This window comes from Nelusetta ayraudi, unplaced genomic scaffold, assembly GCF_046127955.1.
Source record: "Nelusetta ayraudi isolate G7.1 ecotype Tasmania unplaced genomic scaffold, CSIRO-AGI_Nayr_v1 ptg000136l, whole genome shotgun sequence".
Classification (NCBI taxonomy): domain Eukaryota; kingdom Metazoa; phylum Chordata; class Actinopteri; order Tetraodontiformes; family Monacanthidae; genus Nelusetta; species Nelusetta ayraudi.
In genome coordinates this window covers 386421-400000 of record NW_027466186.1, presented here as the reverse complement: position 1 = coordinate 400000, position 13580 = coordinate 386421, and the positions used below count along the sequence as shown (strand labels likewise).

Below are 13580 nucleotides of genomic sequence, written 5' to 3'. Positions count from 1 at the left end.
GATCGCTCGCTCTCTCTCTCTCACTCTCTCTGGCACACACACATACACACACACACACACACGCGCATATCAGTGTCAGCCCGCCATTGTGCTCGCGCACTTAAATCAGTGGAAGAGGTTGGAAATAAATGCTGCGGACAGTCGGCCGCGGGCTTTTATGTCCTAAAAGGCGGCGCTGCTTTATTCCCTTCACGTTCTTCAATTACACTCAATTAAAACAAGCTGGTCCAAACTAGCCCTGCAATGGCAAAGAAAGAGCTAAACGTGCCGCGCGCGCGATCAAAAAAAAAAATTTCTAAAAAACGCCCGGATGCCTGAGACAGAAAGCTGAATGGATGTGCGCGAATGTTACCAGCTTGATGTTTGTCAAAGGGCTGGTCGCATAAATATGCTTTGTATCAGGATAAAGGCCATCATATCACGATAAGCTCAGAATATTACTCGACTCTAAGAGCAAGTGCTTGAGCTGAAAATGAATCGTGCGTTACCACAATCAAAATAAAGTGGCATTTGTAGACTGTTGAAAAACAGCAAAATATTCTACGAGTTGATGCTAAGTGATACTAATAGTAAGCATTAGCATTCACTATTCGATGGTGAGGGCTCAAAATTTCCATGAGGATGAAAAAAAAAATCCATATTTTTCTATTTAAGATGAAAACTGTCTGTCAGTTTAGTTCATGACATGATGCATTCTAATAATTTAGCAGGAGGTCATAGGTCAAGTGGCGCTTCTCATATAAGTTTACGGTTTGCAAAACAACATGGCTGATGCGGAAACATTGCAGACACTTGCACATTTTGTGCAGATGTCGTCTTTCTTTGTGTGTTTGTGTGTGTGTGTGTGGGGGGGGGGGTGTTTAATAGTTAACAGGTGTTACTTTGAATCTTTTAATTATGATTGTATGACTAAAACTGAGATTGCGTTTAATACATACGATAACACAAAACATGAAAAAGCCTTCATTAAGCGCTTCACATATGAAGATGTCAAAATGCTGACACAAAATATGCACACACACACCTGCAGGAGGGAGTTGTGCAGCCCAAAGCATTTTCACATTCCATCGTTTAAGACTTAATACTTCTATTAACTTCAATGTGAAAAGAAGAACACAGTGCTTCAGTGCTTTAAGAAAAAAAAAAAATGAAATTGTGTTTTGCGGCTAAAATAATCTGCTCTTCACCCATGCGTATGAGATCAAACCTCATCTGTGATGAAAACTTATTTTTACATACCGCTTGCACCAGAGTGGATGTAAACCCCTGATGCTTTAATTTTGTTTACGAACAAAATGATATTCAGTGGCCTGGTCCTAGACACTGGGTGTCCAGGTCACGTCAAAAAAAAAAAAAAATGCAGCCTCAAGGGGGCGCTCCTTAAATGTCCTCCTTATGTAGGAAGGAAAGACAAGTAATAAAACCCGAAGTTAAACCAAACATGCACAGAGATGAAATCATCTGCTTGAACTCATTCGATTCCTCATCATAAACACATCCCTCCGTTCTCAGCAAGTTTAGATGGTTGGAGCTTATAGAGTGAGAGACGAAGCACGCCTCCGAACAGAGATAAGACGCGTGTTTGTGCGTTTGTGTGTTTGTGTGTTTGTGTGTGCTGGGAGCTGCCCTGTGAAAACCCCTGCGGCCTCCTCCTGTGAAGGAGCGGCCAAGCAACAGTGATCAATACACATGATAGGGAGCTAATCGCTCTCTGTCAAACCAGGCCCTGCCAGCTACTAATGGGTCACACACACCAGGGAATATGTGTGTTTGTGCGCACGTGTGTGTGTGTGTGTGTGTGTGTGTGTTGGCCTTAATGGCTGATTGAGACCCTTTAGGGAGCGATGCTCAAGGTCAGACTCAGGAGACGGGGGGCAATTGACCACACTGTCTGCGACACTGACCCCTCGGCTGTCAGCGCATTCATCATCCCACCGTCACACACACACATACATGCGCACGTGCACGCCCACGTGCACGGGGCAAGTGGACTCGAAGTGGGTGGAAAAAAAGCTACAAGCTAGTGTGTAAACGGCCCGGCGATGGAGGAAAACGCCTTATTTGGAAGGGGGCGGGGCGTGTTTTTCTTTTTTTGAAGAAGAAGAAGAAGAAGAAGAAGAAGAAGAAAAAAGAGCAGTGGAACACTTGGATGATTGAACGGCTGAGGTGGAAGTGACAGAGGCACAATGCGAGCGTGCGGAGGAGGAGAAAGGGTAAAATTTGGGGTGTGTGTGCGTGCGCGTGCGAGCAGAAGCGAGTGTGTGAGTGAGCGAAGAAGGTGGCAACAGGAAGAATAGTGTGTGTGTGTGTGTGCACAATGCGCCCGCGTCCCCGTGTGAATGAGTGGACTCGGCGGACGGCAGGCAGCTGCGGCGCGGCGATACCAGCCCGAGCCGCACAGATATCAGCGCTGACATTTTGGGCTTCGCTGCCCACCCACGGCCCCCTGGGAAAGTGATGGCTGTGGCGGCGGCCACATGCCCCCCACCCCCTCCTTCCTACCTCCCTCACCCTCACCCTCACCCTCAGCTCGGCTCCGCCTGTCAATCACCGTCCCCGGCGCTGGCTGGCGCGGGGAGGCGGGGGGGCTCCCGGGCCAGCCCCCGCCGGCCCCCTCCGGCCGGACCCATTATTCCACACGGCGGCGGCAGCGTGACCCCCACCTGCCTCCCCCTCTGTCCCCCCCAACCCCCTCTTATTCCTCTCATCTCAAGCTAGGCTGACCACAGAGTGTGCGCGTGCGTGCGCGAGCGTCGCCGCAGACTAGATAACCTCGAAAAACATGTTTAAGAAGTGCGAGCGGTAGCCGCTGCGCCGCGAGTGGCGAGAGGTAGAGGGGGGGAGGAGGGGAGGGGCGGTGGGGGGGAAATTGCATAAAGAGAGCGGAGAGTTGGGAGGCAGATACACTCTGGCCCCTCCTGGAGCCTCTGCTTTGAGGGCACCTCTTGGCCTCCTCCTCCTCCTCCTCCTCACTGCTCCTCTGCCTCCCTCCTGTCTCCCTCTACACACACACACACACACACACACACACACACACACACCCTCCCTCCCCACCTACCACCCCCCACCCCCCGGGCCCTCTGGTGTGTTGCTCACTCCATTGTGTCAGCCTTCAGAAGTGCTCAGTTTGAGTGGCAGGCCGTCACAGATCAGTTCCCTGCTAAAGCGGCCCGGCAGGCCGGGGTGACGGGCCAGGAAGGGATCTAAGTGGGGTTTATCAGCGCTTCTTAACGCCTCTCCAGCTCCCTGACACAAAAGAGAAGGGGTATTAAACATCTAAAGCAAACCAAAAAGCGTGAAAGCTCCTTAAAGGGCCGCGGGATTGCGGATGTGACTGGAGTCTTAAAAAAAAAAAAAAAAAAAGACAGAGGGAGAGATGGAGAGAGAGAAAGAGGAAGGAGGAAAAAAGAAAGAGAAAAATGAAATAAGGAAAATACACAGACACAAATGCTTCGGCGGCAAAAGGAGCGCTGAGGGAAAATTCTAATGTATTTTCTGTCCTGTGTGGATAGAGGAGTGGGAGGGAGAAGGGGGAGACGGAGAGAGGCGCAGTGAGAGGGAGGGAGGGTGGGAGAAAATCAGAAACACAAACAAGTGAAAAGTAGCTTAATAATGCTTTTTAGCTCACCACCTGTTCCGACCGCGAGGCCTAATGTGAGAAACACGAGGATATTGGCTGGAATCAACTTTCAAATTACAGACACTGAAAGCTCCAAACCAATATGAATACTGGAAAAACCTGTGTAGTTAAAAAAAAAAAAAAAAAAAAGGAATATAAGAAAATCGAATCTTGTAAGATTTCTTGGATGAGGTTTCCTCTTTCAGACAATATGTGGCAGAAAATGATGTGGCATGTTTGTGGCCACACCAAACAATGTAGGCCAGTGGCTTTTATTAAAGTGGGGACTGCCAGGGGGCGCTAAAGGGCCCGCAGAAAACTGGAGAAAGGCAAGAAAAAAAAAGTACTAGAATCAAGTTATCTTTTAGTTATTATGATCAAATTATATAATTAATGTTTATTAATCATTATTAAATGTAATCTATAATAACATCATATGATTGCCTGCCAGTCGAAAACATTGTTTATGGCGTTGTGTGTGTGACATGTCAGTGTGCGGGATTTGTCGCGGTGATTTGCTCCTCAAACTAGCCTAGCTCGTGCAAACTGGACAACAGGTTTGGACAGAGAGACTGAAGAACCAGACAAACAGCCCAGATGTGGAAGACACTGCTGCAAAAAAAAAACAACTTAAGAATTGGCCAAATAAAGTAAAGAAATGCAGCAAACAGACAGAGAAAAAATGGCCATGATTATCAACATGTTTGTTGATAGTATCCTTATTCTAATCATATGTAACAATTATTGAAAAGTAAATAATGCTAAGGAAAAAAAAAAACATTCAAAAAGTTGATGTTTCTTTCCAGTTCCTTACATATTTTGTAACATTGCTGGTTTGCAAAGGGGGTCCCTGGCTAGAAGCTAATAGAGCAGAAAGGTTTGAGAAAGCCTGATGAGTAGTCAACTCTTACAAGTGTAGCAGCAGCACAGACCAGAGGACGACGCTTCACCAAGAGCAGTACTCCTTACATTGGAACACGGTGCATGAGTGCGTTATGGTGCCAGACATGATGTCACATGTGGGGGCAGCACTGAGCTCTAATTAGCTCTTCGTGTGAGGCACGGCGGGTCGGCGGAGCGATCGTTACAACACAAAACATTTTGACCGGTCGAAGCAGCAAAGGTTTCTCGCGGTTAACATTAAGAGGGTCTCCGTTGTGATCTTCGGAGGCAGCTTACCTGCGCGCGGCGCACGACTCGATAATATGTCACCGTTTCACTTCCCGCCGGAACATCCAAAGAGCCTCCGACGATAAAGGCAGATTAGCCTCTGCTGAGTTCAGCCGAATCAAAGGAGGAAAACAGTAGGTGTGAATAATCGAATTAATGACGATTCCGTTCATCTGCTGCATGGCTCCTGGTGTCGGACATGCTTGATTAATGCGGCGCCGGGCCATTTTTAAGTCGGCGGTAACAGACTGTGCTTTTCTTACTCTGACAAGTGAAAGGTTTTCGATTGATGATGGACGCAATTTGCACAAAAAAAAATAAAAAAAATAAAAAATAAAAAATAAAAGATTTCCTTTGAGAAGAATACAAGCAGAACTTCCCACATTATACGCTAGAATGATGAGAAGCGCGGGAATAATGAAAGGTAGCCGCCACTTTTCATCACATGCCTGCGTGCGCGGACAGGAATGTGGGACTCACTACACGTGTGAATTGCAGATGAATATTTAGGGGAGGATTAAGAGTGTGAGTCATCTGATAAGGCAGCCCATTGACGAGATGGAAAATAATAAAACGCAGAATGATGATTGGCAGCTTGAGCACAATCTCACTAAAATGACTTGTTTAATTAACATTGCAACTGTTTTCAGATGAGTGTCTTGTAAATAAAGTGAAAGGCAACATTGTGGTGTCCATTGTAGGAGGGAAAAGACATAAAGACAAAAGATAATCCAATGAAGGTCCTCCTTACGGACACTGTAGTTTACCTATCATCCACCAAAAGGTAAAATGATGAATTCATTAGACTTCAGATTCCACCTAAGAGCCATGGAGGTATAGAACATTAAAAATAATGAGGTTATAACACATTATATCCATTATTTATCATCCTTAATGGGTTGTAAAATGGGATTATGAATGTTTATAACTGAGTTTATGAAGCATTATGAGTCCATCATTAAACTTTATGAATGTGTCCGTAAAGCTATATACAACAGAAAAGAAGTATTACCGCACATTTCTTACCAATATTGTTTAAATCAGAATATGGAAATGAATCGCACTGTGAGTTTGACCGTACTATGAATCTTTCAGCGCCAATAGTTACGCACTACGACCAGCCAAATATGTATCAAAAACAAGGAAAGCGTCACTAAACTATGGAAGCTTGCGTTGGACTCTTTTGGAAACGCACAACTTCATGAATAATGCCTTAAAGGGCGCTTGTGTGTCAGGAAGTGAAGTCCACCTCCCGCTTGCCTCCAGGTAGCTCACAACAGCAGCTAACCCATTATGGAATAAGCATTATGCGTCTTACGCTAAACAGTACAGACACAGTCTTTCTTTTCCAGGGTCCAGGAGACACCTTCTCTCCTACCCACGCTCCTACTACGCTTTCTGTAAATACCATGAAAAAATATCATGAAAAAATTTGCGTGAGGACTTAAGACTTGCGGCGATATTAATTTCATTGTCCTCATTTGTCGACAACTTTCGCATCGCAAAGGCTGCCCAGTATAGTTACGGCATTAGAAGCGGAGTTGACGTGCGATATATTACACTTAAGCGCTTCAATCTCAGCGCAACTTTCTGATCACGCACGTCTAGACAACACAGAACATAAAAAAGTAGCCGCCGACTGGAGCGGCATTTGCAAGGCAGTCCAACTGTTGTTCGATATCAGAGATCAGAAGGGCTCGTGCTAGACTGGCCATTTAAATATGGATTTGGACAGGAGGAAGTTTTGTTTTTTTTTAATTCTGAAAACAGATGCTCTTCACTCAAGTTCAATGCGGCAGCACAGAAGATCAGCACAATAAGGGCAGCTTATGTAAAATGATGTCATATTAGGCACAAAACTGGAGGACTAAAAAAAAAAATCATAATTTCAACAGTCGAAGAGACCTTAACCTTTGACCTCTGACATTCAAACTCAGATGGGTTTATTTCCCAGCATGGGTGAACTGCTTGTGCCAAGAATCTTTTCCTCGAAGAGTTGCATTTTGCATTCGCAAAGAAGGCGGAGAGAGAGAGAGAGAGAGAGAGAGAGACTCTTCTTCTGCATCTTTTAACATTCTCCGAACAAAACCTGCTTCCAAACAGTCCAAGATATAACGTCCTGCCTCAGATATACTGAAAAAGGTGTATTTTCATTCTTTAAGAAAAAAAAAAAACACACACACACATTTTTGGGCATCGAAATTTTGATCGGTTTCGCTCTCAATCAATGTTCAGCCCGACGACGAGGATCACACAAGCGAGCCAAAGCGCAAAAAAGTTCTGCTTCATGTGCGGCTGAACTTTCTCACAGCCGACGCGACTGCCACAGGCACAACATCAACACACACGCAGCTGCTGCACAGACTCACAGATCAGTTGTTAAGGCGAAGAATAGAAGTCAGAGGGCCCGCCACACTCTGCACTGTGTGTGTGTGTGTGTGTGTGCGTGTCAGAAAGCGGGCGGGTGGGCGGCGGCGGTGGGAGGGGAAGGGTTGTATCTGGACATTTAGTAAAAGGTCAGTTCGGAGTTCAGCCGGAGCCTTGTCTCGGCGTTTGGGAATGAAAGTGCAAGCGGTACAATAGTTAGGACACTTAGAGAAGGGGTCAGCGAGGGTGGGAGGGGGCGGAGCCTGGGGTAAACAAGCAAGAGTCAGAGGTGGGAGGGAGAGAGAGAGTGAGCGAGAGACACTGGGTTATTATTTATGTGCCGTCACACTGCATCCATATGTGCGGGCGAATTAGCAGTCTGCCGGGCTTACTGCTGCGTGACGTGCCGTGAGTCAGAATGTATGCGTGCGTGCGTGCGAGCGAGCGAGCGGTCGGCCGGCGCATATTGTGACCTTATCTGGCGCGCTGTCTGCGAGGGCCCTCTCGTGTTTGCGCGGAGCTGTTTATCCGCAGCCTCGCTAATTATGTCATTAGCGGCGCGGTTAATGCAACAGCTGATTGCCGCTCCGCCAGCGACAGCACGTGCGCGTGCGCTTTACCGCGCCACCCCGCGCACGCGAGTTACGGCGCCTTCAGCTCCGCTATTTAGTCGTATTCTTCATCTCCTTCTTCTATCTCTTTAGGTAACAGTCATATTATATTCTAAGACTTTTTTTGTTTGTTTGTTTACCTCACAGGTATTTTCTCTTTTATTTTGTTGGGGGTGGGGGGTAGTTTCCGTCTAGTGTGCTGCCCATTTCTGATCATTTTGAAGGCATCCGTTTCCCCCGCGTTACCATTTACACTTTGTAGACCAAGCCGCGAGATGCGGACTCATTTCCGCTTCATACAAATCGCGTTGCTGCGGCGGTAGAATTTCTCACACGCATGCATGACACCTTGGCGTAATATGTAACAACACACATTACTTTCTAAAGCCGGATCAGTTCCAGTAGGAGCACCAAAGTATAGGCAAAAACACTGGGTAATAGAGACTTAGAGTATGAAGAAGAGTATTGAAAAACACTGACAGCCATCAAACTTCTACTAACTGAGCCAATCTTTTAAAGCTGCATATACTAAAAGAATGTGGTCCCCTTTTTGAGGAGTACCAGTTACTGCCATCCAACAGGAGGTATAGAGTACCAAAAGTTATTAATTAATCAATCAATCAACCATTCAGTCAAACAGAACTGGAGGTAACACATCAATCAATCAGTCAACAAACCATTTGCAACACACTTTCTTGTTTTGGTACTTTTAACTCAAATGAACACTCTCTTTCCAGCTCTACTATGACCAAACAACATAAACAAGCCAAATCAAACTGCAATCTGTAGAGCAGCGGTCCCCAACCCCCGGGCTGCGGACCGGTGCCGGTCCGTGGGTCATTTGGTACCGGGCCAGACAGAAAGAATAATTAACTTCCGTTAAATTAATCCCGTTTCATTCATTATCTGAGTGTGAACAATTTTATTTTGAAAAAATTACCGGATTCTCTCCGTTACGTCCATCTGATGCTCAACTCTTGACGCATGTCAAGGCGCTTGTCTCGGTCACCTGATAAATTACCGCGAGATTAAACCCACAAGCTAGCAAGCTAGCGAGCAACCTGAGTGTTGATCGCCATCCCCTCCACTCCACTCCACCCACCCGCTTCAACCCGTTCATGCCGGTCCGTGAAAATATTGTCTCACATTAAACCGGGCCGTGGTGCTAAAAAGGTTGGGGACCGCTGCAGTAGAGTATGCGTGTCACGTTAGTACAGTAGCATTTGAATAATTCCAAACATTTGTACTACAACTATGAAAGTTTTAATCAGTATCATTATGTTTTCCATAGATTAATGCCAGTAAATGTTAGAAGATGGCTGAATGGCAGAGATTCCATTTTAAATTCTCACAGATCCATCTGGAAAGATTTGAATTGCTTGTCAGAGTATAACTGGACCAATTTAGTTTTCCTTTGGCGAGATCCAGGTGGTAGCTAATTCTTTCTCTTTCTTTCTTCATGGGACCTCCGTTTTCCAAATATTGCCTGTGGGCTTTTTTCCTAAATGGACGTATGAAAATCATCCCTCGGATATGCAGCACGAAGCACATCTTTAGCAGGTGAGGTTAAATATATCCCGAAACCCTACATTTTAACCACAAAACCCCAGCATGAGCAGCATTTAGCCATCATTAATTCAGCCCTAACCCCGCGGTACAGCGAAAACGCTGTGCAATAATTAGGGAGCTCTGCAACGCAACCCACCTGACACGCTGCGTGGAATAAGGCACGAGACGCGGCGCACACGTTCGTATACGGCGGCCCGGTCTGAGGTGGGCGGATTGGGTATAGCTCAGGCTCCTGGCGGCGAGCCAGCTGCTGTAGCAACACACTGTAATTGTGTTTGACAACACATAACACACCATAAACACGGCTCCCATATACCTATTACAGCACCGGCCCTTTTCCAGGCCCGGAAAAACGCCTTCTGAGCGAATGCTGTTGATCGGTGCGCTTGAAGGGCGACGTTATTATCTTCCAAATCAACGCAGTCTGAAGTTATCAAAACCGAACACGTTCGGTTGTTTTTTTTCTTACTTGCATCGAAATAGTTGACCTTAAAGAAAAACAACGCAGGAGAAGCATTCGTGGAAGAGGGACGCAAGAGGGGGGGAAAAAAACAAATGGAAAACTGTTGCCGTTTTATGGGGCACGTTTTGAGGGCGCAAAAACTAATTTTTACCAAAAGTTATGATGCTGGAAAAGTAATTAAAGTTACAGTCTAATGAAATCATGAAGCATACGTGGGGGCCACCGGAGACTGCACATAAATGACTCCAATTAATCACACGCACACTGACTCACACCATCGCTGTGAATCGCAACTTTGGGATTCCTCGTCTGCCTCATTCTTCTTTCCTCTGTTCAACCTTCCTTTTCACCTCTCCTCCTCCTCCTCCTCCTCCTCCTCCTTCTTCTTCTTCGCGCGCACGTGCGGCGGGGGAGTCGCACACCGCTGCTCCGAGGCCTGTCAGACGACAGGGCCGCGCGTGGCGTCGGGGGCCAGAGGTCGGTTACACCCTGGAGGACGGACGCCACCGCCGCCACCACCCAACCCCACCCCCGCCCTGCGCCACTGTCATAAGATGTCTCCAGCGGGTGACGGTTTCCCTGGCAACTGGCTGCTTTTTTTCACCCACCTCCTGCTCTCCGAGGTGGGCCGGCTCCTCGGGGGTGGATGGGGGGGGCAGCAGGGAGGAAGTGACACTGGGTGGAACCAGGTAAACAACTTTCAGCCGCCGCTCAGTACGCGCCTGGGTCTTCTTCCAAAATCCAACCGCCCCCCCCACCCCCGTACACACACACACACCCCTCCAACCTCATTTGCCCTCCCCACCCCTCCCGCTAATCAACGCTAGGCCCTGATTAAAAAACGGCAACGCGAGCCCAATGAAGCCCCATTTGCATTGTGCATGCTGCGTTAAAAAATCAGAGGCGAACGCCACGAGTGCGACTTCAACCGCGACGCCGCCGCGTTCAAACGCGTCGAGCCGCCGCGTCTGAGTGGCTGAGCGTCCTGATTTTGCCGTCGTCGCGGATCCGATTCCCCGCTGCGCTACGCAGACAGCGCGGGAAAGAGGAGGGTGAAGGGAGGAGGAGAGGGCGGGGGGGGGGGGGGGGGAAACAACGGCGATGACAAAAACAACAACAACAACAACCTCAGAGCGGCTTCTTCGGGAAGCAGCTTAATCAATTCGCTAGACTTGCGTGTTTGTGAAAGGCAGTTTATTTTGCCAGTTAAAAACACTCACCCCTCCTCTTGGGCTCTCTCTCTCCCTCTCTCTCAAAAAAAGGGGGCTCTGTCAGGGCGCCCCCTGCTGTCTCGGGCGACGCACAGGCTCCTCAGGCTCCTCAGGCTCCTTAGGCTTGTAACCTGTCAGCACAGAAACATATTGCACTCAAAAAAAAATGGAGGGAAACTGACTAAAATAAGAGCTGATGTAATTTTTTCCCCTCCGTCTGGGTGAGTGGCTTTTATTCAGGAGCGCCGGTGTTTTCCATAATTTCAAAGTGGCCAATACAGGTACAGTGCATAACGCAGTCAGCCTTAATCACCCATAAGACCACCGCTATATCAGCGTATCCCCTCCGGCCATCTGCCTTGTGTGTGTGTGTGTGTCTGTGTGTGTTTTTTCCTACATGAGGTGGGGACTGAAATCAAATAGCGCACAGTTTATCTAACCTTATCCTGGGCTTTTCATTTCCAAGACTTATAAACTCACATCGTATTGACCGCCTGGGAGACTCAGACCTAACTAACTAAAGTGAAATCTACTCGCCGCCAATTGTGTGGCGAGGCGTGCATTCTGCGTGCGTGCGCGTCTGTTTGTGTGTGTGTGTGTGTGTGTGTGTGTGTGTGTGTGTGTGTGCGCGTGTGTGTGTGGCTTGCTGATTCTATCTCCCTTCACATTCATTCTCTCTATTCTCTGTCCCCGAGGTGCATCAGGGCTGAGACTGCCGAGTAAATTGTCCCAAATTGAGTTCCGTCTTGCCGGCAGATACAGGCCACATCCTGACCGTTTAGAGCGAGGGGAAGAGGGAGAGGACGCGGGTGGGAGTGGGCGGGTGAGGGAGAGAGAGAGAGAGAGAGAGAGAGAGAGAGAGAAAGAGAGAGAGGGCGAAAACAATCACAGCACACATCACTCACTTGAAAATCTCCCTCCCCTAATTTCTCCCTTTGCCTTTCTTTCTTTTCCTTTTTTTTAACTCGCCACCCTCCTCCTCCTCCTCCTTCCTCCCTCCCTCCTGCTCCTGATTTCCCTGCAGCCTCCCTTTCTTCTGCCGCCACATTATTCTTCCACTTCTCCCTCTTTATATCGCTCCCCGTGTGTCTTCCCTTGTCTTTGTCTGCGGAGATAGGTATATACATCACTCTTTCCTCGCTCAGCTTGGCTTTTTTTCCCTCCTCCCCGCATCCCCCCTTCCCTTTGATGAGTCTCTGCCCTCCCGCTCGTCTCCCTCTAACCCCCCCCCCCCGCCCCCCCGCCCAAAAAGCCTCTCTCACTCCTGCCTCTCCGTGTCCTTCCCTCACCCCGCCGCCGCCACCGCTCTGCCTCTCTCCCTCCCTCCGCCCTCCACCCTCATCCCGCGCCCTCCATGGCTGGCTGTGCCCGGTGACATATAGTACCCATCAGCGCGGACCTCCTGGGTGGAGGAGTCTCGCTCTGACAATAATCACATAGTAAGTTTATAACGCTGGCAGCCCAGCTGAGCAGAGCTGAGCCGAGCTGAACGGGAGCGAGCGCACGCGACTCCCCTGACACCGGCACAGTCCATTTAACTCGGCAGGGGGCTGCAGGCGGGCTGGGGCAGAGATGAAGCATGAGACAGGGATGCCAGTGGATTTTTCTTTTCTCTTTTTTTTGGAGACGGGTGGGGTGGGGTGGGGAGGTAGTTCGGGGACAGTGATGGAGCAGTGGCTGGGGTACAAATATGTAAATGGGATGAGAAAGAATTGGTGGAACTGAAACTGGTGCTGCCGGGGATGAAAAGGGGGGTAAAGTTATGGACTTTTAGGTTTGGGCTGCTTCTCTCTCTCTTTTTTTTTTAAGCAGCTGCTCATGTCACCGGCTCTGCATGGAGCGATAACCCCTCTCCACTTTCACTGCTTGCTCTCCGAAAAATCCCTTCTATCGTCTCCCTCAGCTTTTGGTTGTTACAGTTTTTTTCACCGCGGTAGAGGGGTCACGGAAACTTCACTTAAAAAGAAGAACTTCCACTAACAAACCTTGACTTTTGGTCTGGTTTGGAAAAAAAAAAAAAAAAGGATACCCCTGGTGGAAATAAATAATTAAGAAAAAAAAAGGGTTGCTATTTTTTTTCTCTCTTGTATTCTTTATACCAAAATTCTTGAGCAATGAAGCGCTACATTTGGTATCTGTTGCAGAATAAAAGTGCTGGAACTCGAAGAGGATTTGTGGAGCTCTCCATGGTGCTGAATGCGAGTGGATAGCTTTGCCAAGTGTCTGTTTCAATGTGGTTGCCAGAAATGGGAGAGTCCATGTCTATGTTTAATGTCTACTAATTACTAGTACTACTACTAATGATGATAGTCTTAGTAGAAGAGTAAAAAGCAAATATTTGAGTGCATTAATTAATAAGTTAATGTTAAATAATGCACAATTAGTTATTCTTTATTGGTTACACAGGTTCAGAGTGAGTCGTGCCATGAAAAACTGGTTTTGTTTCTAACTACGGGAAGGCAGGTTATACACAATGTTATTCCAATGTCCCTTTAACTGGCTGAACAGGGACGCACTTTGGATTTTTATCAACTTATTTAAAAAAACAACAACAACAAAACAGCAATACT

General features: G+C 47.6%; 1 long non-coding RNA gene across 1 annotated transcript in view; it reads right to left on the bottom strand.

Annotated features, from left to right (window-relative positions):
- The window catches only part of LOC142879532 (uncharacterized), a 100832-nt gene extending 89706 nt beyond the window's left edge, over positions 1-11126 (bottom strand). The window contains exon 1 of the long non-coding RNA XR_012925319.1: positions 11020-11126. This is a non-coding gene — a long non-coding RNA (uncharacterized LOC142879532). The remainder of the gene's footprint in view (positions 1-11019) is intronic.
- Positions 11127-13580: the final 2454 nt, after the last annotated feature.